The sequence below is a fragment of the Rhipicephalus microplus genome, chromosome 5 (genome assembly GCF_043290135.1).
Source record: "Rhipicephalus microplus isolate Deutch F79 chromosome 5, USDA_Rmic, whole genome shotgun sequence".
NCBI lineage: Eukaryota > Metazoa > Arthropoda > Arachnida > Ixodida > Ixodidae > Rhipicephalus > Rhipicephalus microplus.
This window is the reverse complement of record NC_134704.1, coordinates 72,369,892-72,396,046: the sequence shown is the minus strand read 5'-3', so window position 1 is coordinate 72,396,046 and position 26,155 is coordinate 72,369,892. Positions and strand designations below refer to the sequence as shown.

General features: G+C 46.0%; 1 pseudogene; it reads left to right on the top strand.

Annotated features, from left to right (window-relative positions):
- The first annotated feature begins 6,255 nt into the window (after positions 1-6,255).
- Positions 6,256-10,780, top strand: LOC119173433 (very long chain fatty acid elongase 4 pseudogene; annotated as a pseudogene).
- Positions 10,781-26,155: the final 15,375 nt, after the last annotated feature.

The window sequence follows — 26,155 nt, the reverse complement described above, 5'->3', positions numbered from 1 at the left end:
ACCGGAGCCGGCTGTATATGGCGAGACTACCACCATGGACACATTTTCACCTCGCCGGAACTTCAACAGACACCGGTGGCCTTCACCTCAACGCCGTTCCCTTTCCCCTATGCTACGTCGACCTCACCCTGTCCCTGCGGAAAACTAGGAGCCGCAGTTCCGGGGGCAAGAACTGCGAATCTTTCGAACTCCACAAGACCTTGTTTTTCGCCCTCCAACGTCGTTGCTGTCTCCGTTGAAGGTATACGTGTTTTTGCATTGGTCGATACTGGCGCCGCAGTGTCTGTAATGACTGAAAAACTTTGCCGTCGACTATAAAAAGTCACAATTCCTCTACACGACTTCGTTTTAAGCACTGCGAGTGAGCAACGAATTCGCCCTTTCGCTGCATGCACAGCACGTGTCATTATTGCTGACAATATTTATGTCGTCGAGCTTGTAGTGCTCCCGCAGTGTTCCCATGACATTATATTAGGCTGGGACTTTCTCTGCACTCATCACGCCGTCATCGACTGTGCTCGCGTGGAAGTGGAGTTCGCGCCGTTATGCGACGCTGCTTCACTCGACTCGTCCCTTTCACCTGCAAAAGTTTTCGTTGCCGCCGACACTTCGATACCCCCGTTCTCGTCCGCCCTAGTTCCGCTTTCCTGTGACGTCTCTAGTGGCTCAACTGTTTTTTTTTTACGCCTTTTGAAACCGCTGTTCGCCGCAAGTGCTTCCTGATTCCTTTCGCCGTTCTTAATATTCACGATGGATCAAGTGCAATTTATGTATCAAATCCGTTTCCCTCGCCTTCCAAGTTACTGTGCGGAGAGTGCCTGGGCTTTGCCGATGACATTGATCCCTCGAGTGCACGTGTAGTTCCTGACCACTCGACTATATACGCTACCTATTGATGCTGTTGATTGCTGCGCGTCATCCTCTTCCCCATCATTCACCGACGCAATTTCGCGCTGCATCGACACCAACGTTACGGCCCAGCAGCGCACCGACATCATCGCCCTCCTCGAGCGCTTCCGCGCCAGCTTCGACCACCAGCAACTGACTTTGGGCCGTGCTTTCGCAGTATCTCACGAAATCGACACTGGCCTTCACGCTCCTTTACGTCAGCATCCGTATCGAGTATCGGCATCTGAGCGTCGCATAATCGCGGAACAAGTTGACTACATGTTGAAGCGAGGTGTTATTGAGCCCTCTAACAGCCCGTGGGCCTCCCCAGTTGTTCTAGTCAAGAAAAAGGATGGTTCAATAAGACTCTGCGTCGACTACCGCTGGTTGAATAAGATCACGCGCAAAGATGTTTACCCGCTACCTCGCATAGACGACGCCCTTGACTGCTTACAAGGCGCGGAGTTGTTCTCGTCACTAGATCTGCGTTCAGGTTATTGGCAGGTTCCCATGGCTGAGGCTGATCGCCCCAAGACGGCTTTTGTTACCCCTGATGGCTTATATCAATTTAACGTCATGCCTTTGGGCTCTGCAATGCGCCTGCCACTTTCGAGCGCATGATCGACAACATCCTCCGTGGCCTGAAATGGCAGACATGTCTGTGCTATTTAGACGATGTCGTAGTATTTTCAAGCGACTTTTCAACGCATCTTCAGCGGCTCGAGACAGTGCTTCCTTGCCTCACCGCCGCCGGTCTACAGCTCAACTTGAAGAAGTGCTGCTTCGGCGCTCGACAACTCCTAATTTTGGGCCATGTTGTATCTAGAGATGGCATTCTTCCGGATCCGACGAAACTCCGTGCCGTTGCTGAATTTCCCAAGCCGAAGACCTTAAAAGAACTTAGCAGCTTTCTCGGTTTATGTTCATATTTTCGTCGTTTTATTCGCAACTTCGCCTCCATCATATCGCCCTTGACTGACCTTCTTGCCGGCAACAACGACCTTTCTAGTTGGTCGTCAGCTTGTGATGATGCATTTGCCACACTCCGCCACCTTCTTACGTCACCTCCTATACTGCGACATCTTGATCCTCTTGCGCCGACGGAAATACACACGGATGCTAGCGGAGTTGGCCTCGGTGCTGTGCTCGCCCAGCGTAAACCTGGATTTGATGAGTACGTCGTCTCTTACGCCAGCCGTGCACTCACAAAAGCAGAAGCCAACTATTCAGTCACCGAAAAAGAGTGTCTAGCCATCATATGGGCCATAGGCAAGTTTCGACCATATCTTTACGGGCGCCCATTCAGCGTGGTTACAGATCATCATGCATTATGTTGGCTCTCCTCGTTAAAAGATCCCACCAGCCGGCTTGCCCGTTGGGCGCTTCGGCTACAAGAGTACGACATCCACGTCGTTTACCGATCTGGCCGAAAACATTACGACGCAGACGCTTTGTCCCGATCACCTCTACGATGCAGTGACAAGCCGCCGTCTTCGCCTGCCCCCGACGTATCTGCACTTAGTGTCAGTGACATGCGACAGGAGCAACGAAAAGATCCTTGGATCGCTTCACTTATCAACTTGTTGAATCGAACTCCCTCGCAAAATATCCCTAGAGATATGCGCCGTCAAATACAGCACTTCGTTGTCAGAGATGGTTTGCTATACAGGCGTAATTATCTCTCCGAAGGACGCCAATGGCTTCTAGTCATTCCCAGACGTCTCCGCTCAGACATATGCGCCTCCTTTCACGCCGACCCACAATGCGCCCATGCTGGAGTGTTAAAAACCTACACCCGCCTGTCCCACCGCTACTACTGGCGTGGAATGTATCGCTTCGTTCGTCGCTACGTACGTTCCTGTCTCGCTTGTCAACGCCGGAAGAATCCCACTCCAAGTACTCCAGCTCCACTACAACCTTTACCTTGTCCTGCCCGACCGTTTGACCATGTTGGTATTGATCTGTATGGACCTCTTCCGATTACACCGGCTGGAAATCGCTGGGTAATCGTCGCTATCGATCACCTTACGCGCTACGCAGAAACTTCACCACTCTCTTCTGCGTCAGGCAGCGACGTCGGTCGTTTCATACTGCATCAGATCATTTTACGTCACGGTGCACCACGTGAGCTGCTGAGTGACCGAGGGCGTGTGTTTTTGTCGGACGCTGTCGAATCGCTTCTCAAGGAATGCCAAGTCATTCATCGCACCACCACCGCGTATCATCCTCAAACAAATGGCATTACAGAAACATTCAACCGTACATTAGGAGATATGCTGTCGATGTACGTCGCAACCGATCACACCAATTGGTACAGTATTCTCCCTTTTGTAACCTACGCGCATAATACTGCTGTCCAGACAATCACTGGTTTCTCGCGATATTTCCTCCTTTATGGTCGCGAGCCCTCTTGCACGCTAGACACCATCCTTCCTTACCACCCGGATGTTGCTGAGTCGACGACGATGTCACAAGCTGCTAAATACGCGGAAGAGTGTCGTCAGCTTGCCCGCTCCTTCACAAGTGCTGAACAGCAACGCCAGAAACACCACCGCAATAGCCCGACGCCTCCGGCTTCTTATGCATCGGATGACCTTGTCTGGCTTCGCATCCCTTCAACCAGCCCTGGTCTCTCAACGAAACTGATGTACAAGTATGACGGACCTTACCGTGTGGTTAAGCAAACTTCACCCGTCAATTACATCGTGAAGCCACTTGAGCAGCCCCATGATCAACGACGCCGTGGACGTGAGACCGTCCACATAGACCGCCTAAAACCGTATTACGATCCCTCTATTGTCTCCTGCCCATGAGTCGCCAGGATGGCTCTTTTTCGGAGGGGAGGAAAATGTAGTGAAGAAGATGAATGCTACTCAGAAGGGCAGGGGGTATGACTCAGTCGGTGAAGAAGACGACGTTTGGTTGGCTGGGGACTCAGGCTAGTTCCGCCATTACCACTTGACGTGTCGTGACCGCTCTCCTGTTTTAGAAAAGAGTGCCACTCTAAAACGCCTCATTATAAAATAAATAAATAAATAAATAAATAAATAAATGCCACAGGTGCCAGCGTTTTAGATATAGGGCTGCCCTGATGTCCTGTCGAATATTAGGCTCCAACGACATTGCCATTCATTCAATAATTTCGATCATGTTCAACTGTTTGCAATGTCTTCAAGCCTCGTCTTGTATGCGCAAGTCATAAAGAGCGTTCCATACAAATAAATGAATAATTTTAGATCTAGCCGTGTCAAACCTTCAAGAAACAGCGAAGCTGGTCGATCTTATAGAAGATTAACGTGGCCTTCTGCGCTGTCGCTCGGTCTTTCCTTGGTGTAGGCTGAGTAGCGTCGAACCACAGCAGGTCACAAGCCATCCAATAATGTCATTACTCCAGCGCCACGATTTCTCGTGAATGTTTCCGAGTGCCCTCTGTTAGAATCGCAGGCCTTTCGTCGCTTGTGCTCGGCTCGCGCCGCACCGAGAAATCTCGGCTGCGCGAGCTGTCTTTATCGGTAGGCGTGGCTTGCCGGCGGCTGCTTGGCGCATGCGTGGCTAGGCGAGCTCACAATCATTTGGTGCGCAACTGTGGCTTGTTTATTGCTAGACAACGGTGCGAAGAAGTGTGTGTGTGTGTGGGGGGGGGGGGGTGTGTTTTACCGCAAGCTTTGAGAGTTTCGCTCTTAAAAATACCGCGTTTAAACATGTGAAATGTGAATTTTTTTCCATTATTCGTCCAAAATGTTCAGCCCCCCCCCCCCGCCCCCAAAAAAAAATTCAAGGGCACTTGATCTTCACCTTCAATGTAAAACGCATTAGCGTTATTGGATATTGTTCATACCACACTCTAAGTCATTAGCCTCGCATTTCACCTCAGTCAGCACGACAACGGGGCCACAAGTAAAGGAATATCCATGCGCAAGAAGAAAGCTTGCCTTTTGAGGCTCTCCTGGAATGCTTATACCACAAGTAAATTAAATAAGTGCACACTACGCCATAGTCCATTTCGCAAACCAGGGGATTCCCCGCTGCACGTCGACAAAGCGCGCCTACGCACACATACGCACGCCTACGCAGCTGCGCACACTTTGCTGTTGCTGTTGGTAACGGTGATTAATCACCTCATAGCGCTTTGTAATGGGAGGCCCTTTAAACCACCCACTTCCTACGGGGTATCGACGCCTGGTGCGATCCTGCGCTTCTGCCACGCAATATTTAACGCCATTTCTCGCATTACATAACGCCTGTGTAGTGGTTTTTCCCAGTTTTAGAGTTTTATCATCTCTAAAACCTTTCTTTTCCTTGTTTTCTTGTTTACTTGAGCACAGACTTTGCATCGTTGATTGATTGATATGTGAAGTTTAACGTCCCAAAACCACCATACCAACGATTATGAGAGACGCCGTAGTGGAGGGCTCCTGAAATTGCGACCCAGCTGGGATTCCTTAACCTGCACCCGAATCTGACCACTCGAGCCTACATCATTTCGCCTCCATTAAAAATGCAGCTACCGGAGCCGGGATTCGACTCCGCGACCTGCGGGTATGTTATCTATCGTTGGAAACTGAACCAACCTTTCCCCGCCGCGGTGGTCTGTTGGCTAAGCTACTCGGCTGCTGACCCGCATGTCGCGGGATCGAATCCCGGCTGCGGCGGCTGCATTTCCGACGGACGCGGAAACGCTGTAGGCCCGTGTACTCAGGTTTGGGTGCACGTTAAAGAACCCCAGGTGGTCGAAATTTCCGGAGCCCTCCACTATACGGCGTCTCTCATACTCATATGGTGGTTTTGGGACGTTAAACCTCACATGTGAATCAATGAAACTGAACTAATTTTGTTCACTCGTTGCACATCAAAAAAGGTTACCACTAAGTCGAATTGGGGAATACTAAAAAATTTTTCTTTAATGCTGTCTCCATTCTTTCAACGGCCGGCTTTCAGCTCATTTGCCTCGACACTAAAATAAAAAAGCAGACTTTTTTTTTCTGTAAGCCTTTCAGAACGCAATTTCGAGATTCTTTCCAGTACTGCTCGTTCGATGACCAAGCGTGGTGTCTCGGTAGACTTAGGGTGCATATCGTTAGACTAAACTAACCAGTGTGCGCTGTTGAGCAAGATAAACTAGTTTCTAATAAAAATAAGTAAAATACCCAGCGCCTCAGAACGAGGCGAAACTCTCGCAGTAGTCTGAAAAGCAAGAACAAAAAAGGAACAGCAAAAAAAGTTTGCCGTAGAGAGCTACATTACATGTATGCCTAAAGCAAACTGTTTTCATAAGGTTCTTCGTTTCTTTCTTTCTTGTGACGAGTTTTTTTACAGACGCTATAAAGTTCCATGTATCGCAACGAATGCCTCAAAATACCTCTTCAGTAGCGTCGCTGTTGACTCGGAAAGCCAGATCTTCGGAAGAGAAGTGAGAGAGTGGTGGAGTGCGCATTTGAGAAGACACAGAAAAGTAAGCACATATCTGCATATGGTCTAGTACAAAACAGAATCTTTAGCATTACTTACCACGTAACTCTGTTGCCATCATTAATTATCATTAGTGGGCGGGAGAGCGGCAGTCCAATCATAGTCATACGTGTTAATCCAGAAAACAAACGATTCATAAATGCTTAACGTCAGCCATTCTTTTTTCATGGCACATGCAAAGGGAGTCATGAAAAGGCATCACTGTGCGGTCCAGTCTATTCAATAGTTCATTAGGAGGGAGTGGACATGCTATCGTGATCTTCGACGGGTCATTAGCGAATCCAATTAGCGAACGGTTCCTACAGTAAACTTTCTGAATCCGGTCCCTGCTTCATAGTGGTCCATGAAGGGATTTTAGGCTTCAGCTTCATTATTCACTAACGGTTTTTCAGTTTTCAGGATACGGGACCACTGCTCTGACGAAAAAGCAACGAGACCTGCATTCGCAATCGCTTTTACGCCAAAATTTAAAATTTTGCGCAAAATCTCAAAGTTTTCTTCAGGCATGTGGACGATTGTTTCTTCGTTATAAAGAAATTTCAAAACACCAACCTATTCAGCCATCTAAACTTGTCACGGAATGCTATTATTCGACCAATCGTCAGGTCGATATACTGACGCGCTTTGCGCTTTTCCCGCTGACTAGTGCGTCGGCTTAGGGATGAAAAAAAGTTGTTTTAAAGACGCGAATAGCAGCGGATAGGTGTTATTCTTCGAGTGTCGCTGCCAAAGGGTGTCCGTTGTTCTGTACCACTGTGCTGAGAGCTTTCATTGGGAGGCTGCGATGGAAGTTTTGAACTCAAAATGCTCGGCTGAGAACCGAGGCAATATGCCCTTCCTCCGTCTGTCCCTTCACCCGCTCATCCATCCGTCCTTGCTTCCATCCGTCCGTCCGATCGTCCGTACTTCTGTCCATCCATCCGTGAGTCCATACTGTGTGCCTCCTCTTTGCTTCATTCCTCCCACGCTCCCAGTTCACTGAACAATTATGAATTACCAACTATCCCACCTTTCCATTCGTTCGTGCATTCGTCCGCCTGTCTGTGCATGCTTCCGTGCGTCCATCTGTCCGTCCATCCGTCCCTGCTTCCGTCCTTCCGTTAGTCTGTGCTTCTGTCCGTGAGTCTACTCGTCCATGCTTATGTCCGTCCGTCCGTCCGTCCGTCCGTCCTTGACTCCGTCCATCCGTATGTCTGCCCATCCATGCTTCCGTCCGTTTGTCCGTGCTTCTGTCCATCCATCCGTGCGTCTGTCTGTCTGTCTGTCTGTCTGTCTGTCTGTCTGTCTGTCTGTCTGTCTGTCTGTCTGTCTGTCTGTCTGTCTGTCTGTCTGTCTGTCTGTCTGTCTGTCTGTCTGTCTGTTACTTGCACACGAGTGCCACCTGCTGATTGAGTCATACAACTAGGTGGTTACGAACGGGTAACAAATATACATGCACAGACAGACCCACGGCTTTAGGAGCTTTGCTCCTAAAAGATTTACCAAAAAATTAGGCACCAAAAAACGAGATGAGGACGTTGTAAAGACATCAAAACCCCATTGAATAACACTCGAAAGATACCGACCATAACATTGGTTTCGTGTTTGTACGTGTGCACGATTTGTTCTTTCTTTTTAACCATACCACTTTTTTCCCTCCCGATTTTTCTATCTTATTTTCCTTTCCCCACAGCAGGGTAGTAAACCGTAAATTTTCTCTTTTGGTCAACTTTATTGTCTCTCGAAAAATAAAACGACACTCTGACAATATAAACAAACCAACAAATACGACAGTTCATGGTAAATTCAAAGTACTGGAAAAAAAACCACTTAAGCCGTTAAAAAGTAAACCTACCGTCTGTTTACGACCATGGCTAAACTACTGCAAGAAAAGCAAGCCAAACCGAGACCTCTACGGTCCCGGGCCGCTCACGGCCGTTGAACCCCACGCAGCCACAGTAACCAGAACACCCTTACCACTTTCAGCAAGAAAGAAGACGTGCCTTCTCTCCTTGTCGACAGCTGGGCTGTCAAAGACGTTAAGAGTTGCACCTGAACACATCCGCTATAGCTTCCCCTAAAGAAGGAGCCGAGTTGGTTCCGAGAAAAAGAAACCCATTTTGGGTTGGAGCATTGTGAGCCTTAATTAATTACCCAACCGGACAGGCAACTCTGTCAAAATGTTCAGATTTAAGGTACACAAAGAAGTCTAAAAGGCTATATAGCTGTGATTGATTGATTGATTTGTGGGGTTTAACGTCCCAAAACCACCATATAATTATGAGAGACGCCGTAGTGGAGGGCTTCGGAAATTTCGACCACCTGGGGTTCTTTAACGTGCACCCAAATCTGAGTACACGGGCCTACACCTATATAGCTGTGAACAACTCGTGAAATTTATAATTTAATTTATAAAATCACGCCTCAACTGCAACTTTCTCGCATCCGATGTCCATCCTTGCGGCCGTCCGTCCATCCGTCCGTATGTGAATCTGTTCGTTCTTTATACTAGCCGACAATTTAAACGTAGATATTATGGACCTTGGGACCTAGCTTGGACCTAGCATTATGGACCTTAGCTAGGACCGTCAGAGCAAGCACTCTGACATGCTTGCGCTCTCTCACGTCAGAGTTATTGCATCGCACGCCGGACAAATCGGGGCACGTGTTCTGAGAGCGAGAAATAGGCGAAAGAAGAGAGGGCGTTTCGGTTCAAGATGATCTATCTATGAGACACGATAAACCTCATGCATAAGAGCGCTGCTGCGACGAAGAAAAGGAAATCAATCAAAACTGAGGTCCAACCATGCTCTTCTGAAAGAACACTCATATAGTGCACGTACGCAAAACATGTATTTTTTTAATTTAAACAAAAGAACTTTAGATGCCCTTATACCATTTATTTGATCCTGTTATTTTCGTAACTGCGCACCCACCCACCTATATCTGTAAATAATTAAACAAACAAGTAAATGAACCGTATCCTATGTAGCTTGAGGCGAAAAAAGGCTTGTGTGTGTGTGTGTGTGTGTGTGTGTGTGTGTGTGTGTGTGTGTGTGTGTGTGTGTGTGTGTGTGTGTGTGTGTGTGTGTGTGTGTGTGTGTGTGTGTGTGTTGTGTGTGTGTGTGTGTGTTTCGGTGTAATACACGCAATTCACCTTATAACTGAGGTTTTTTCGACGATGTAACATGAACAGCAGCCCTTGAGCCCGATATTGCGGCAACATGCTACTACGTTTGCTAAATTCAAGGCAACATGAAAACATTCCAAAGGTGCACAGAGAAAAAAAAAGACATAATTTTAGCTCGAACGTGTGCTACTGAGTAAACCAAGAGGCGTGGTACAAAATCGACGAGACGCAGTACTTGCACTGCTAGGATTGACGATGCCACCTCTGTATAGCGCGTCTTCTTCTCTCGTTGACGTTTCAGACAGCACCAGCAGCAGCAGAGACAGTCGCCAAAATGCAGCAACAGCAGGACATGTGGCAGCCACAGGGTGTCGACGGGACGGAAGCCACGAGCAATCACTCGGAGTTCTCTTGGTTCAAGCCCGACGAGCGGATCCGCGACTGGCCACTCATGGGAAGCCCAGTGGCAATCACCAGCATCCTGGCCCTGTACCTGGTGGGATGCCTTTACGTGGGACCCCGACTCATGAGGGACTGCAAAGCCTTCTCCATGCGTCCCGTTCTTATCGCGTACAACCTCGCCATGGTGGCGCTCAGCATGTTCTTCGCTTACCAGACCGCGAAGCTGGCGTACTTTAGAAGCGGCTACAGTCTGGTTTGCCAGGCGAACGACTCCAAGACGAACCCGTTCTTCGAGGTGATGTTGTACTACTGCTGGTGGTACGTGATGCTCAAGGTGGGCGAGCTCCTGGACACTGTGTTCTTCGTGCTACGCAAGAAGAACGATCATATCAGCTTCCTGCACGTGCTGCACCACACGCTGGCCCTCATCACTGTGTGGCTCGACGTGAACCTGGCCATCATGGGACAGGTGGCCCTGTTCCCACTGCTCAACTGCTCTGTGCACGTGGTGATGTACTCGTACTACGCGCTGGCCGCACTGCCGCCGTCGATCAGGCCGAACTTGTGGTGGAAGCGCTACGTGACCATATTCCAGATCGCGCAGTTCTTCGTGCTCATGGTGCACAGCCTGGTGCCGGTCTTCAAGGACTGCGACTTCCCGCGGCCCTTCGCGGTCTTCATGGCCCTGGAGGCTGCGCTCTTCTTCTACCTTTTCAGTGACTTCTACGTGAAGAGCTACGGACCCCCGAAGCAAGGCGAATCTAGTACGAAACTCAAGGGTCAATAGTGATGCCCCCCCCCCCCCAGACTGTATTTAATCTTCATTCTTTGCCTGCTCGGACACTCGAAGCCGTAGAGGTGTTGTGCGTGAAAACTACGAGCCATCCATGTGTGTGCAGAGTGTTCACCCCTGTTCTCATACATGTGGTCTCCGCTGCCTGTATACACGCACGGTAATAGACCGAGCTTCAAACACTTGCCACCGTGGCATATTGCTGAATGTCTCGCAGTTTTGAGGAATTACGCGCGGTACTGTTTGCTTGGTTTGGTTAACGTTATCGATGGAGAGTGACAGTTTTGTTTGGTTCATAGGGCTCTGGTTATAACATTATCCCATCCCGTATATTGGTGTGTAACTTTCCCCTCGAGATTCTACCCTAAGATATTATTCATTTACCAAGTAAGCGTGTGTGAGTGGTGTCAACCATTCTCTTACAAGCAAACCTCAAGGATTCAACTGGTTTAATTTAGAAAACGCGTCAGCCTGGTGGGTTCGAATGCATAACGGTTTTTATTCGTTTGTAATTAGCTATCTATAGCTTATGTGCGCAATATTGTGAGAGGCAAAACTATTAAGAAAAGGTTCCAGTAAAAGGCGTTCTCGTGAATAAAAGTTCTGGTCTATTTTTGCGAAAACTCATATACATTTTAATACCTGTATTTTGCCGCCCTTATTTCTGTTTCAGCATCGAAACAATAGTAGTGACAAAAAACTTACTTTAGATCCTGATTGATTTGTTCCCCCTCGGAAGAGTGTTGATTGGAGCGACACACAAATATTTCTAGAGTCTGCGTCAACCGCATACCATATTCATCCAGCATGTGCAGTCACTTGACGCTGTGACACGCGCAGCTGCTTATCGCATTCTGATGACCGTTTCATGTGGACCGGCTTAACGGACAAGGTGTGTTTTCAACCTAAAAGTTATGAACCTGTGACTGAAATCAAAGCGCTTGTTCGTGAGTTTTCTCTTTTCGATCAACCTCTGTTTCTATTGTTGTTTGCCACTTAGAAAGAAGAAATGTTTCTGCGCCATCATTGCTCGCCATAAAAATGTCAGCCAACATCAGATGAAATCGGCAAAGGTGGCCAGCCAACGGCAAATGATGTTTCTGGATCAAACAATTCGTGCCTTCAGTCCAAGATTTGCGCTCGTTTACGTGTATGATGGCTGAACTGACCACATCACATGAGAGGTGTCAATTATATAGTCATGGTTTCGAAAACAAATGTGTTTACTCTTTTTAAACAAGTATGAGCGACTTTAAACCTCGCGTTGGTGTGTCAGTAGCTTTACGAAGTACTCTTTGAAAGCAGGAGGTCGCACCTGTGTATATACCTACGTGCTTCCTGCAGAACATTGCGTTTTTCGATAACGGTTCTGTGAAATGCATGTGATCATGGTTTGTGTCTGCTGTGATTCATCGTTCTTTTGTGAACGTTGTAATAATGGTTTGTACTCTACGGTAGCAATGTGACGACATCCATATGAGTACTGGCGTTCCCTGAATGACGAAGCAAATAGTTATTGTTCTGCACTCATGAAATACCCGTAATAATGCTGCGCAATTTATAAAGATGTGGTATCAATATTGATAAATGACTTTGATCACATATCTTACATTTCAACTGTACATATCACAGAAACCTAACGTTTCAAGACGACCGATTGCTAATCAGGGTTGTGTCGCTTGCAGGTTGATCTTAATGGCAACTTGTATGACAACTTAAATTATACCCTTTACAGTAAGGTTCATGTTTGCCTCTCTCGTGATGTAATAAAAGCACGTGATATATTCTCTAAAGCTCCGCCGCGGTGGTCTAGTAGCTAAGGTACTCGGCTGCTGACCTGCAGGTCGTGAAATCAAATCCCGGCTGTGGCGGCTGCATTTCCGATGGAGGCGGAAATGTTGTAGGCCCGTGTGCTCAGATTCAGGTGCACGTTAAAGAACCCCAGGTGGTCAAAATTTCCGGAGCCCTCCGCTACGGCGTCTTTAATAATCATATGGTGGTTTTGGTACGCTAAACCCTATATATCAATCAATTCTGCAACAATTGAATTTCTAATTGAAAGTCACGTGGAGATAAAAAACCGCCAGGCCTGCGCGCAGAACGCGCAGCACCGTCACAGCGGAAGCTGGAAAGGCGGCCTTTCGTAGCCTTTTTTAAACACTCTTCGGGTAACTGTTACAAGCACACTTGCAGGGGACCCACAACGCCATTAAGAGTCATAATTTTTGCGCAGCACGGAAGCATTCTCAATTCCACTGTCTTTCTTTCGAGAAGCATGGCACCCGCTACACACTAGCAAGAAGTTTTGAACTTTTTTTTTTCGATGCTGTTGATGACGACGATGAGAAATTGTGCTTGAGGCTTCTGTAATGGGTTGGAGCGTTCGACGACCCACTTGTTACGCGATTCACATTGTGTGACACCTGGTTGTTCTTTGGCTGTTCTAAAACGCTTTATTACTCACATTAACACGATTGCTTTCCCAACATGAAGCCTGATTATAAGGCCATCGAGTTTCAAGCGCCGGCATGGCTCTGGGGTAGAATAGTGGGCTGGCACGCAGTTGACCCGTGTTCAAATCTCAATGTATCCTAGGTGCTTTTTATTTACTGAATTTCGCTTAATTTGCGCGATTGTGGTTACGGGCAGCGGCAGCAGTGGAGGCAGCAGCTACAGTGGCTAGAATAGCCACTGGCTAGAATAGCCACTGTAGGTGCTGACATTTACGGCGCACGCTACCCTTGTTGCAATCTTATAACAGCTTTCGCTGTAAGATCCACGCATCGACTCAATCAACTTGCTTTCAATCAATTTGTTTTAGAACACTAATGCAGATGCCAATTCTTTCTTTTAGTTGTTGGGTCGATTTAATGACATCCTATATTTCACAATGTTGGCATTCATAAACACGTAGAAGCGACGGACGGTCGATGGCTTCAACTCAGGTACATGTTTGTGATGTTCACTGATATATATCAGAGCATGAAGTCTTCACGTCTTCGTTTTATCGCTCTATTTTGTAAGAACGTTTTCATCTGACAGTTTGAAATCTGGTGATGCTGAATAGTGATGTTGTTTGAGCCCCAAGGTTCTCGTGTTGTTCGTGAAAAAGCGAGAACCGAGATTTTCTGAATAAATATTGCTTTTCTCAACGCCATGTCTCTTGCTTTCGCCTGTTTAATTAATGAGTTTGAGACACATTAACTTAGACACGCATCCTTCTATTTCAAGTGCTTGATGCAATAACACTATAAAGTTTTAAAAAATTACCTAGCCTTCTTTTTTTGTTTTGTTTTGTTCTTAGAAGAATAGCATCTACATTTCAAATTTCGTTTACAATTACTCTTTAGTTGACCAATATGTCGCAATCCTCACACCGATTTATTTTTACGAAAACTTTCTTTTCAAGTTTAACGATCCCTGCATCTCTGTCAGCGCTTCTTTTTAATGTCTATAAGTTTCTCCAAAAGTTTAAGTGTTGTTCTCACTTTGATAGATACACCTAAATCACGTACGCTTTCTCTATTATCTCTTCCCGTCATTTCCGCAGCTGCGTTCAAATTCTGCCATTTCATTCAGCTGTTTCTTTCGGGACGACAATCTCTGGCACACAAGGGCTAGATGCAAATGCGCCGTGCCTGACGGGATCAACGCGGGAGTACATGAGGAATATCACTTTTCAGCGGCGATGCACCTTATAAGGTCTAGGCTTAATTGTCCGTTGTCCGCGCTCGCGGTGATGATGACGATGAAGAATAAGTGCGTTCCGGACCACATCTTTCTCTATTTATTTTCTAATTTATTGTTTATCACTTGGTTCTTTGGTTAAACATCCCTATCTAAATAACTCGGCTGGTAAAACCATTCGATCTCACAAATGAGGCACCGTCCACTTCATGGCCGATCCCCCCTGGTGGGTGGCGCCATGACTCTGAGGAACAACCAACCAACCAACATCCTTTTCTGTGAGAAGACAAAGAATGTCGACATACATTTAGGTGCTCATAAGTTTACCTCTGGGATAATACACATAACAGTGCTACTTAAAATTACAATTATTCATAATTAACGTTACATTAAATCATCACCGAATTATTTTAGCTCTTACTAAATATTAATCATAAATTCAGTATGTATGATCCGCCCGACTCATGACCGATCCCCCCGAGTGCGTAGGTGTCAAAGATTCAAGGATATTATCATTATCATCATTCACCTACACAGTCACTGTGAGGAACACTTTGAGACACTTTTCTTGTCTTTTTTTTTTCGATCTCCTTCGATTTCTCATCCGGTGAAATGTTATATCGCTGATGTCGTAGGAATGCGTTGACGATTATCGTTGTGTCAAGGCTCTGGGCATTTTTAAAACGCGCACAGTATTAGGCATAATGATTACTAGCTCAAATCTATCTCCGTTTAGTTTTTTTTTTTCCCTTTACGAGGAGAGCTGCGTCATCTCCCGATCTGCCATCTTCGATGGCGATGAGATGGTATTATCGGACGCCATGAAGTCAACTACGATATTATTATGTCAGCGAGAAAAGTGCACGCCACTTCTGTTGTGCCGAGAGCGGTATGCCAATAGAAACACGTCAACAATCTATAACATGGTGACATTAGCTTTCCTGTTTGTCGAGTTCCGTCCGGTTAATTAGCGCGCGCGTCTGCTTCGTAGGCGTCACGTGTGACCGTCCTTCCTCCATGCGTCTTCTGCGAATCGTCGAAAATTGACGGGTAACCCCAGAGGCATGACCATAAGGCCCAAGTCTGTCCACTTTTTCCTCGATTTATTTTTTACTTATAGACTAAGAATAATCTTTCAGGTGCTGTCGTCGTGCAGCCCGCGCTTCAGTCCGAGAATGTTGGCGCGCGAGAAATTTATTCGAACTATGAAGCCACTGTTCAACGTATGCCAGAAAACGTCAGCGATCCCTGTTTCGTGCGTCGGAAACACTTTCCTTTTTATTTTGGTTTTGTTCTTCAAACGCGCAGGGCGTTCGGTTTAATGATTGCTCACTAAAATGTCTCTGGTGTTTAGTCTTTTTTTCCTGCGAGGAAAAGCACGTCGCCTCTCCGTCTGCCAGCTTCCGCATATCGAGAGATATTTGCGACGCCGTGCAAAAGTTGACGCCCCGCGAGTGTACACGCCACTTCCTGCACTTATGGGCGTTGGAAGCGAGCGCCCCCACCCAGCACTCCTGGTTTCGGCAAAAGTGCCAACTCGTCCTCCGCGCAGCCGTAATAGGCAGGAAGAATCGACGTAGCAGCGGTCCGATCGCTTGCGTCATTTGGGCGGCCCGTTGAACGCGTATCGTGTGGACACTGGTTTCGTCTATATATACGCAGAAACACGACAAACTCGAGGACCGTTCTAGTTGCCTGCAAGGGCCAAAATGCCGAACAGATGGCCGCAAGGGAAATATTTAATGGGTGCAGGGAGGGGGACACCTTGATTTTGGAGGTGGAAATGACCATTTTTCGCTGAGAATACCATGGCACTAAAATTGTCGGGGGGTGGGGGGGGGGGGGGCGACGGCACGGGTCTGGTGTGGCACCCCCTGGCTACGCCATTGAATGGCTGGCTTGGATGAGGCGACATCGATGCGAATCGTCTATATAGGCTCGATACATGAACTTGCCTCGTGTGATCAAATTATGCAGTGTTGCTGACCTCAGCAAATAAGAGACGTTGTCGGCGCTTCGTTATCTGATCACGGCTGACAAGAGTGTCTTTTTGAAGCAGCATCCTTTAGTATGACCCAATTGAGAAAAAAAAGGATCCGTAATCTAAGAAACGTCTTACGCTAAATATATTCCAGAGATAAAATTTTAGCCTATCACGATGCGGAATTTAGCAGAGCCCCACCGACCATTCATGAACAGAGAAGTGTTGTTTATACGGTCCCTGAGTTTTAGATGAAGACGCAAGTAATGACAAAAAAGATGGGTTCAAGGAGCTATCGGCAACAACTTAGGACTGAAACAATACATCTCAGAGCAGGAAGCTCCAGTACAATGGAGTGGGTCTGCACAGGCCACGGTAAGGTCCAGTACAGTTTAGTGGGTCTGCACAGGGCCGAGGGTAAGGACTTCAAAAAGTATTTACTACATCAGATTATTATATTCTCAATGCATTTAACACTATGCTTACTCACTTAGAAAAATAGCTCATTTAAGAGAAACTGCTGATTTTTTTTTTTCCGTGACCTGTGTCAACCCTAATCCCCCAGTGTATGGTAGGCTGGGTAGCCAACCGGACGTCCTTCTGGTTAACCCCCCCCCCCCCCCTTGCCTCATCCCTTTGTCTGCTTTCTTTCTTTCCTTCCTTCCTTCCTTCCTTCCTTCCTTCCTTCCTTCCTTCCTTCCTTCCTTCCTTCCTTCCTTCCTTCCTTCCTTCCTTCATTTTTGTTTGCGACGAACACAACTTCAATTAACGCTACTACTGACGAGAAAAGTGTATAGAAGACACGAGCTGTGCCTAACTGATTTGTGAAGTTGTGCGCGTATGCAGAGGAAGAGGCTGATTCTTTCAAACACACTAAAGAACAGAAATATACATGCGACGAAACAAAGGAAGTGTGACATTTATTTTTCTTTACGTTGTAGAGAATAAACTACGTGACAACGTAAACAAAGTTCTCACATGTTGTGAACACTTTAGAATTAACACTTACATTCAAAATGAGCTGCATTCGTACCTGAATACGACTGCATGAGGTAAAGGCTAAAGAAAATCTCATGCTGTATTGAACTGATTATTTACGGATAGCAGTGAAATGGTGATGTAAAATCTAAGTACATAATGAAACCTCGTAGAAAGCTCATTGCCAATTTTGGACAACCTTAGTTTTTGTTATCTTCTTTTTTTTTGCAGCAGTACTTGTTATGGCGTATCCGGGGTAATATGAACTTCAACTTCCCCACAGCAAGGTAATTGAAACAGAATAGAACGAAGGCGGAGAAAACGACAACTTGCTGCTGTGGGATCCGAACACAAAACATCTACATGATGCAGTTTGTTGTATTTCACTCACTTCGGGAGCACTGAACTCAGTCGATCAAGATATTAGTGTACCAATGAAACACGACGAAATACTCTACAGAAATGAATGCAACACACCACCAATGCTCGGTACCACCAACGTCATTTTCCAATTATTGGAGCATGAGAGGATTAAATATATCTTTAGCAAGTGTGTTTAGAGGTGTCGCTTATTTTTCTTTTACAAGTAGCGTTGTTGTTTTTCTCAAACATTCGCATTGAATCATCCAACATGCGCGCGAGCCTGCATGATTTCACGCATCGTTTACTGCTCTGTTGGGCTTCAATAACGCTGCGAGCGTCGTCAACTCCACGAAATATTGTAGCTAAAACAGGTCGTATGAAACATAAGTTTCGTTGGTTTCGTTGAAACCATGGTTGTTGCGCACGCAAAACATAAGCGCGCTTAGACAAATACATCCACGCACACACGCACACGCCTACGGACGCACACACGCAGACAACACACGCACATACGCACGCACCCCACACACACACTCACACACGCACGCTACATCCACGACGAAGTGACCCTTTGGTACTGGCCTCGAGGTCCGAAATCCACCTTAACTTGCATCACGGCCACCATTTTGCATTGCACGAGGTCATACGAAAAAAAAAAGCAATTGAGTTAGGTAAAAGTGTGCCTCGGTAGTGTACAACCAAGTTGTCCTCAATACAGTCGCTAGGTCAGAGTGTTGTGCTTGTCGCGTTAAAAGAGAAAAGGATAAAAGGCATGAAAAAACAAACGCAAAGGCCACTGATCCAACGGGTATTAAGGTAAGGCTACCGGATTTATAGCTCGTTCTTGTCCTTCAACAAGCCAGGGATCTACTCGCATATACAAAACGGTGCTGCACTTTCACTTTCTTTCCCGCCAATGTGAAAAAAAAAACTTAGTACAGTAAAGTAAACATGCTGCAACTAGCAATTGGAATTGTACATACGACCTTGGAGGCAGCGCAAGAACGTTAAGACTATCGTTCTTATAGGTCACCGCCGCAAACATGCGCGCCAGTCGCTGCGTATGTACTACACTGCGGCAAAATGGTGATGAAAGTTGTGTACGATTCGAATTCGTTTGTGATAAGGCCTTCTCAGCGAGAAGAAAACCACGTTTTAGTAAACTTCCAATGACGTTTACTCGGGTGAAAACGCAGTAGGCGGGCGTTCTTCTAAACGTAAAGTTCGCAAGACGATACCTCTTTAAATAAATAAAAAAACACGCAACAGAATTTTATCCAACAGGTAAAACAAGCCCGAAATAAAGTGCGCTGAGAAAATGAGAAGGAAACTATACCCGTTTCTGATTCTCCAGCTGTTTACGCCAAATGTGTAATTTATTGAAAAAGGAGGAATAAACATTGCACGAAGCGAATTAAATTTTAAAATAAATAAGCAAATAAATAAATAAAACATTCCGCCTAAACTTCAGAATGACGACAGGAACGAGTTTGAAAGCAAGTTCTTTTTTTTTTCCTTTTTCGGGGAGAAGCTCTTCAAGATCGGAGATTGTCCGTCGGCATTGGCGTTGTTCGCCGTAGCTGAGCACAAGAAAAGTATACCCACAACAAACCGTGACGATGATGCTGATGACGATGATGATCAGGGACAACTATTAGCTTGTGCAGTATATGACGTCTCGAGATGCTCTACGATGTATTTCGTATGACTGGAAACAACCAACAACAATTAGAGGAACGTGCACAGACCTCGTCTTTGTCAACTTCAGGGTAGGACCAGAACCAAAAAGCAGTAATTATAATGGCAAAACGTAATCCACGGCTCAACACAGCATACCAGTTATGACTGATAGACACTGCATATAACTGTACGCCAGTTGGTCACTCGTATGACTGGTCACTGTCATGGGTGAAAAATGCTAACGCCACACGATCTCGCTGCTTCGCCCACCGATCATCATTTCAATTCGTGGATATGCCTTTCAGGAACGAAACTCCTTAAGGCGTGGGCTAAGCGTCCCGTCGTAATTGTATGTAGCCACCTCTCGTTAGTTCTTGACCCGGCTGTAGAGGGTGGTACTTGTACATATAACGAAATGCACATACGCTAAAAAATGCAAATGATACGATACTAGAGGACGTTAGTTGTAGTATGATAAATAATAAAAATCATATCATATCCATAGAATGAATGATGACGAGTAGGGCGAAGCATCCGTCAGTCCTTCCGCGCTTCCGTCCGTCCGTTCGTTTTTGGTCCCGTCCATCCGCGCGTCCGTCCGCCCATCCGTCCGTCTTCTCGTGTTTCCATCCGTGCGTCCATCCATCCGTCCGTGCGTCCGTCCATGCGTCCAGCGTCGAGAAGGTCGGCGGTTGGACAAGGCTGCGGAGCGGCGTGCGCGCAAGACGGTGCCGGCTCGCGCTCGAAGACGGAACCCCGATGTGCGAGCGCGCGAGGCAGAAGCGTGCCGTGAAGCTGCGTGGCGGCACCGACAAGATCCCAGGGAACGGGAACGGGAGGCCGAAGCGGCTCGGCCTACCGTTCACCACACTCTCCATCATTCACCCTGTGGATATGCTGTCATTTTTTAAAGACGACAGTCTTTCTTGGGGTACTTCGACGCAAAAATTTTGGTCTGTCTGTCTGTCTGTCTGTCTGTCTGTCTGTCTGTCTGTCTGTCTGTCTGTCTGTCTGTCTGTCTGTCTGTCTGTCTGTCTGTCTGTCTGTCTGTCTGTGCATTTGTCTGTTTGTCCACCGGAATGATACCCCAAACGACACCAAGCAATACCTCAAACGGCCAACCCCATCCGCAGCGCCCACCAATATTGCTCAAGTTTCAGCGTTCATACTTGTGCGATTGTCAATTAAAAAGTAATTATTGCGCATAAGTGAGGTACGATAATAACACGTCAATATTTTGTATATGTGACTTTATGCTATAGAGAAAGCACACACAAGTTATTCTAAGGACCGTAACGTGAATCACGGTGCGCTGACAGAGCAACGTGATGCTCAAAAAGGCAAGTATTTCCAACGTTTACCTAAGACGTCACGCTGGTGCACCTGCCCATCGCTTTGCGTTGTACACCTTATCGCCTCCGAGACAGGCGTGCATCTTTCTCCGTGGGCGCGCACGCCTTACTTCGTTGTCGAAGATAACTGCCAGATAGCGCTCGTGTCTAACGTGCCTCGATGCGTTCGTTTGCCTTCGCTGCAATGCTCGAGACTCTCTAACGCAGCGGAACATCGCTACAAGCCTTCGGCTGCCAGCGCCATCATGGGCGGAGCCTCCGGGTTGAATTAAAAGTCCGAATGGCCCCTTCTCATCCTCCTTTGGATATGTTTAAATAAAGTCAATCTCACTCACTCTTCACACGCAATACTTTCGTCTCTCGACGACATTTGCAGTTAAACATGCAGATACGGGGACAATTTTTTGTTTCTCGCTTCCGTGTGTTTTGGGGCGTCGTTTTCATTGCGTTTCTCCCCAAATCAAGGTTCTTTTTTTTATAGAAAAAGGAACGTTTACAAGTGATGATGATGATGTGTCGGGTTTAACGTCTCAAAACCACCATTTCATTATGAGAGACGCCATAGTGGAGGGCTCCGGACATTTCGACCAACTGGGGTTCTTTAACGTGAACCCAAATCTGAGCACACGGGCCTACAAACGTTCACAACTCGAACGTGAATGTTGGACTCAGTGCGAAGTGGTTCTGCTATGCGCACAGTTGTGGTCATTTTAGCCCTATTCAATTACTTTTCTACATGCACCACATTGATTATACGCCAGCTGTGATTAAATGGTAACGCAAGACCAAGCTGAAACGAAAATTGGAGGCACAAAAAAAGGAGGACAAGAAAAAAGACATGACTTGTGGCAGTCTTGTCCTTTCTTCTTGTTTCTTTTTGCCTCCAAATTTAGGTCAGGCCATGCAACAAGAACTCGCGTTTTATTCAACACTGAGCCGGGAGGCAAAACTTCACGAAGACGATGATAGCTATAGCGCGAGAACAGGACGAGCACACACAGACAAGAGACATTACAAGACAAGAGATAACTATCATCGTGTCATACCAACTATCCCAAGCTGCCGCACCTCTAAATTCAAGAAGACGTCCGCGTTGCGACTCTACGTATCCGTGAAGTCGCTACACAACAGACTTAATTCTGTTGAGGAAGGAGCGGTGCGAGAAGAGCCGTATGATAATAACACGCATGTAAATAATAATATTGTAAAGAAGAGGAAGTACTTCGGCGCAGAGGCAGCAGCATCGAGTGTGCAGGAGCGGCTCGAGCTCTGAAATTGCGGCTGGTGCATCGCCTTCCAAGCCTTCCAAGCTTCAACCTTTCTGCTTAATAAATCTCCTTTATAATAATAATAATAATAATAATAATAATAATAATAATAATAATAATAATAATAATAATAATAATGTACCAAAAGCACGGTATGAGGGGCGCCTTAATGAAGGGCTCCGGAAATTTCGACCATCCGGTGTACTTAGACGCGCACTCACGCATCGCATAGTATACGGTCCTCTGCCTCCACCGGTCCTCTGCCGATCACTCTGCCTCCACCGAAATGGACCACCACAGCCGGGATCGAACCAACGACCTCCGGGTCATCAGCCGAGTATCCTAGTCACTGATCCACCGAAGCGGACCCGTGAGTATATAGACTTAAGGCTTCTCTGCTCCTTACGTCACAGGTGAATCGAATCAAATGAATTCGAGGCAAACGAAGCTCGAATTTTCTGTTAATCAAGTGAAATGTGAGAGGGAATCAAAGTGCATCAAACGTGATAGCGTAGGGTTTCGCGTGTTCTCTCGTTAGCTTTATTCAGAGGGACAGTCAATTTCCATTGTCCCACTAAACATACCACATGTTGTATGATGGGCACTCTTTCGCTGGTCAAATTTTTGTCCCGTGTGACCGGAAACATTCGAGCCCACCAATACTCACTAGTTTGAAGCGTAGCTTGAACGTAATAAAATTGAAAGAGTTATCAAGTCTGATGACTCGTTAGTATTTTTCCGTTTACTTTCGCACCTTCTTTTCTTTTTCTTCTTTTCCTATCTTTCTTTCCTCGGTCTCCTCTTTCCTAACGAAAGTGCAAGGAGGCATTGCGCCTCTCTTGGTGGCAGTTGTCAACATGCTGTCCCCCTGTTTCCTCTGTGTCCTTGAGTGATTGTGTACGAAAACCAACTAATAGTAATAATAACAATCTGTCACAAATAATAGAACAGAAAACGAATATACGCTATCACGATCTAACTCTAATACCAGATGGCGCTAAGCGTGGCATTCATACAACGCCCCGTGAAAATGTTCCACTTTAACGCTGCGTGCATGCAGGCATCCTTGGAAGATGCCGAGGCCTCGGAAGGAATTGGGAGGGAGGCGAGAAGGGTGCGCAGGTATGAAAAACAAAAGAGAGAATGAGAAAAAAAAAAGAAGAAGAAACAGAGACATCCACGGCGGTACCTCCTAGTGAGAAAGGTGTCTTCCCTCGGGCAGAACGCGTCCGTGCACACTCGATTGCGGAGAGAAGTGGTCTCTGGAGGAAATTCCGTGGATGTGCTACCGCATCTACATCCGTATAGGGCGGCAAAGACCACGTCGAGGAACTTTTTATTTCCGACACGTTTCCGGCAAGGCCGTCTCTTCCGCCGTTTACGTATGCCATATGTAGACTTTTACCACCCACGTCAGAATTGTGCCTTATTTATTTATTTATTTATTTATTTATTTATTTATTTATTTATTTATTTATTTATTTCTTTATTTATTTATTTATTTATTTATTTATTTATTTATTTATTTATCTATCTATTTTGTCGTCCGCAGTCTAGATACCCGTCCCGTCAGATGCTTCACTGAGACAGTAATATCACTAAGTCAATAAACGTTCTCACACCATCATCATCATCATCATCTAGATCACTCCAATCATTAGTCTAACTTCAAGTGAGGTCTCTCGCGATGACCTGCGTGTGTGTTCACTTCTAGCGAGCTGACGCCACCAAACTACCTAATTTCATGATATATCGCCTATTGTCCTGCCACACCCCACTGCGCTTCCACTTCGTTATTGCTCATACCGACGAAGTGACCACCATCGGTTACCTATCTATGCGGAAGTGTCCTAGCGGTCCACGTCCATTCTTGTCCCTCCTATTGCGAACTATAGAACATCAGCTATTCATGTTTGTTCTCTAATGCGATACGTTGTCTTCCTGTCTATTCACGTTACGTTGCATCAATTTTCCGCCCTGTCACACTCCGCGTCATTTTTAACTTCGGCAGAATTTTCGTCGACATCTTCTACGTTTCTGCCCCTCGCTTTGACACAGTCCGTATTCGACAAATGCACGCTTCGCGTTTTTTTTTTTTTTTTGAAGAGTGCCAGTCGTCGCTGGTGGCTAGGTAACGCCTTCTGTGTACAACGTTCTGGTTCATGTAACATTATGGATTGCAGTGCACTTCATCTATAACAGTCGATCCGTACTCTGTCAGAGTTCGCAGACTGGTGACCTTCTGGGCGTGCGCGGGACACGCTGCTACGCACGCTAGCGTATTAGTTTACCCCTCTTTAATTCTCTATCCTTTTTCTCCCCCTACCCCGTGTATAGTAGCGAACCAGGTGTGACCTGGCTAACTGGTTAACTGGAACCGAGTGCGACCTGGTTAATCTCCGCCTTTCCTTTGCTTCTCTCTAATTCATTTTTGTTACTCAGTGAATTTTCTTTTCATGGGTGTTGTCACCTGTTACTACGCCATCTAGATAAACACAATCACGTAATGATATTAAAGGGCTGCGTGCCGATTTTTAATTACAATATATTTACAATTATGCGCAAATATAACTGCAACCGTGCAACAATGAAACGCAGACAATGAAGTCTTAGAAAAGCATATATGTGGTAATCGTAATAGTTATTTAAACCTCGGACATTATAAGAAATATATAGAGAGGGAGAGAGAAACCTACGTAAAACATAATGAACATACGCTGCTGGTGTAACTATGCGTATAGGATTACTAAGTTGAAATAGAGTAACTGCACTGGTATTCATGGTTAAATGTCGCGCCTTCCCAATAAATAATATCACACTTTGTTTGGACAATTGTTTGCCGTGAAGTTAAGGCGACAGAAACGACAGCTTATGAATATCGTGATGTTTGGAAAGACAGTTTTCTTGCATTAGTAGCAATCTTGCAACACCATACCGTACCTGTGCATTTAAGATATCCTGAGGCTTGGTTTTCGCACTGAATATAAGATGCAATCCGTCAAACAAAATTTGCCGAGAATTTTAAGCATTCATGTTCACGAGGCTAAATTATCTCGCAATGAATAGTTGTAATTCGTCAACATGTAAACATGTATAGCAATGTATAAAAATAGTGACGTTTTTTTATTGCTTCGCTGTACTTATACAAGAATGTTTGTCGTTAAATGTTAGACACCCTTTTGTAGAGCCTGTGTCTCGGTATCGAATTTCTGTTTTTACTTAGTTGAGTCTGTCAAGTAGAACGCTTCCTGAGCCTAGTAAAGCTGCTGATAACAGATTTTAGCACCGGAGGACGTTTCTAGACGGTCCTCTATAAAATAAATAATAAAGTTGAAGTTGAAGAAACAAATACAGCCCCCTTTGTGTTCGGCGATTCCTGTTTGAAAGATCCTAATTTTTATCACCATAATGTACTGCTTAGGTATGACTTGGTTTCTTCCATGTTCACTTGTCTGCCACGAAGAAAAAAAGGTGTTTAGCTAAGAAAAAAAAACGCCACCACAATGTACAAAAATCCCGTAAGTGAGCGTGCCACTCATTGCAGTTACCTTCATCGTGATGTGAACTTAACGGGAAAAAAGTTGTAGCGCGCCAAAATTCTGGCATTCATTCTCTATTGGAGAACCAAGAGTCAAACAGCTTTGCACGCACCACTGCAACCATCAAACGTCCACGTTTCTTTGCCGAAGTGTTTGTCACCAGTAAATCACAGAGAATAGACAATTTTTTAATTTTTTGACTACAACCTAACGGTAACACAATTCATACGACGTCATCGAGAAAACTTGATGAAGTGCACGCCAAGTGCGACGTTACTGCGGTATCAAAAAAAGTTCGCTTTTACGAAGCTATAAGTTGCATTCGTGCGAGTGCGGTATGTACCACGAGAATGTCGCCGAACGTGTACGGCGAAACAAGTTACGCGAAAAAAGGCACGCTGCTTCCATCGTGATCGCCTTGGCGCCCGTCGCTGCGTAAGAGACTCGATCAAAGACAAAGCCCTCCTCGTCTGGCCTCTTTTTCTCTTTGCTCAAACATTTACGAGTGAATAGCGCTTGACGTATGCTCGGAATGCCGGTACATTCGTGTGGCGGAGATGTGGTGTATCGGGTACGGACATTACGAGGAAAAGTTTGCACGTACATTTGCTGTATAGCACGAAGAACGAATGGAAAAACTGGTCAG